Source organism: Solanum verrucosum, unplaced genomic scaffold (assembly GCF_900185275.1).
Source record: "Solanum verrucosum unplaced genomic scaffold, falcon-dt-bn FXZP01000050.1, whole genome shotgun sequence".
In the NCBI taxonomy this organism is placed as follows: domain Eukaryota; kingdom Viridiplantae; phylum Streptophyta; class Magnoliopsida; order Solanales; family Solanaceae; genus Solanum; species Solanum verrucosum.
The window spans coordinates 2,281,274-2,283,921 of NW_026020020.1; the positions used below are offsets into that span (position 1 = coordinate 2,281,274).

General features: G+C 33.2%; 1 pseudogene; it reads right to left on the bottom strand.

Moving 5' to 3' along the window:
* Positions 1–366: 366 nt before the first annotated feature.
* On the bottom strand, positions 367–1,165 carry LOC125821061 (uncharacterized; annotated as a pseudogene).
* Between the last annotated feature and the right edge of the window lie 1,483 nt (positions 1,166–2,648).

Genomic DNA, 2,648 nt, shown 5'->3' on the forward strand with positions numbered 1-2,648 from the left:
AATCACAAAGTTAGCACAATCAGGAGACTAACATTACAATTTACACAGATTAGTAGATTTCTAGTTTTGATCACAGAAATCATCGGTTTACTGTTGTCAGTGAACAAACTAAGTTTTCACATTGTTGATGTTTGACATTATGTAAGCATAGAAAACAATACAATACAACATGATGCATTATGGAATAATAAGTAACAATCATCAAACAAGATGTAAAGATCAATTCAGAATGAAGAATGATTGTATAAATGAAGCAACACTAAAACACTTTGTTTCCATTCTTGCTAATTTGATCACCAAGCTAAAGCTCAATATAACTAACTAAAAAGTAAATCATACGAATAAATAGATAAATAAATAAACATCTCAAAGATCTAGTTGATTCCTCATGTCAACTCGAAAGCAAAATCTATAATTATTTTCTCCCAACGTATCGAGATTACATCATTTTCTTTTAGATTCCTCCTTTTGAAAAAATCCTTTGTCCATGCTTTGACAAGGTGAAAGCTATTAGTTGACCATTTTTTAGAGTCAAACTATGGCTTGTTTGTGTATCCATATCAAATACGGTAATATCAACTCCACACAATTATTGGTAAATTATGCTATGTTTTTCCTCGTTTATAAAGGATAATATGTAATTATTCACGTCTTGTTGAGATAGTAATAGCCTTGAAGCTCCATTCACATCACTTCTAGTTAGCCTTTTTGTTATCCAATGACCTTCCTCTCCATTTGATTAGTTTCTCAGTTTGATTTTCTTAAGGGGAACAAATTTCTCTTCCCCCAATTCCTGTAACAATTGTCTTTTAGGAGCACAGTTACCCGATGCATTTAACTCTTGACTTGATGAAGCAAAAACACAAGAATTGGGGTTTGAAGTGTTTTCAGAAACTTGTGTAAAGAGAGTAAAAAAAGGTGAATTAGGATCATCCTTGCCGCCATCTATGGAAGAGAAATCAACAATAGTACAACTTGACATTGTTGATGATGGAGGAGAAACTTGGTGAAACATACAGAAAGGGAAATCAACAGTAGTACTAGAAGACGACTGATGAGAAAGACAATAGCTAATTGGATCTGCATCAATAACAATGTCTTCTAAAAATGGCGGAAACAGAGATAACATTAGAAAATCGTCGAAAAATTGATCACTATTTTTCATTGCGCAAGAGAAATTAAGGAATGTGAATAGTAAATTTTTGGAATGAAGAAGAAAGGTTGGGTAATGACCCTTTTATAGATTTGTGTAACTCTCCCATTTATGATCAAAATGGGAGCTTGCTTTATTTTTTTTCCGCGTCAAAATTTTTCGTATTCGAAAAGGTAAGGAAAGACAATTTCTAAATTATGTTTTTGGTATAATTATTTGAGTAAAAAGTTTGTTCACGTGTAAATGTTGCCATTTAAGTACTTCCCTTTTGACAAATCAAGAAAGGACAATTTGTTTTACCTATTATATCCTCAATTAATTACTTTGAAAAATATAGAACTTCTTGAAAATCTTAAGTTTTAATTCATCTACTTCATACTTAATAGAGGTAAAATGATAAACTTACTATGTCAATAATTATTTTCTTAATAGGTGTGTAAATTCAAAAATGACCAAGTAATTAGGGATAGATGGAGTAATTTCTTATCACTTTCATATTATTTTCCGTTCCATTATTTTAGCTTTTTTGATAATCTCTTCTCCCATATAGGATAAAAACGGGATTCAAATGTTGATCTTTCTCTATTTTTATTTCGTACCAGAAAAGGAAAGGAAAGACAATTTCTACTTCTATTTTTCGTACAATTATTTGAGCTTATGAGTTTAATTTACATTAGATATAATACTGAAGTGTTTTACTAAAATTTTTGTTTTAGGCCACTAATTTTATGGAGACGTTTTAATCATAAAATCTGTTTGTTGATGATTCCGAGATTTGGACTCATTTAGGCTTTGTTTTGATAGCATAAGTATCCTCAAATGCCTAAATTATGCTCTAAATTGATGTTAAAATGTTGATTTGTAGCAATATAGGCTAAGGAGCAAGGCGAAGACACTACCGAGTAAAGAGGAACTAACAAGCTGAAGAAGTGAAGGAAAAGCGATCTTGGGATTGCCAAGACCACTCGGCGAACCGCCAAGTGGCTCTTCAATCGCCTAAAGTTCCAGCGTGCCAGCCCTGGGAAAGAACCAAGTTGGCGACAAAAATGGGCAATCGGCGGACCGCTGATCGGTTCCGCGATAACAATTTGGATCGCCCAAAGTTACAGGACCTGAGATGCTGATGATGAATTCCAAATGGAGATGGAGTATAACAAAGGGCGGATCGCTAGATCTTTAGGCGAGGCGCGACTTACTCTGCCGAAATGACTTTCAGGCTAAAACGCAGGCAACTATAAATTGAAATTTAAAAGGATTTTTCAAAGTTCTGATTCCCAAGTTTAGAGTTAGACTTTTCTTTGAAGTTTGTATTGTAATTTTGAGGATTTCTAAGCTAAATTGTGAGAATTCGGAATTGGGTTTCAAAATTTGACAATTTTAGAACATTGTAAAAGCTTGAAGACTATAACCCAATTGATGGCCAATCGAGTTTGTAATGGTTTTTGCCTTTTTATGATGTCTAGCTAAAACTTCAATTCTTGGGGTGTGATCATGT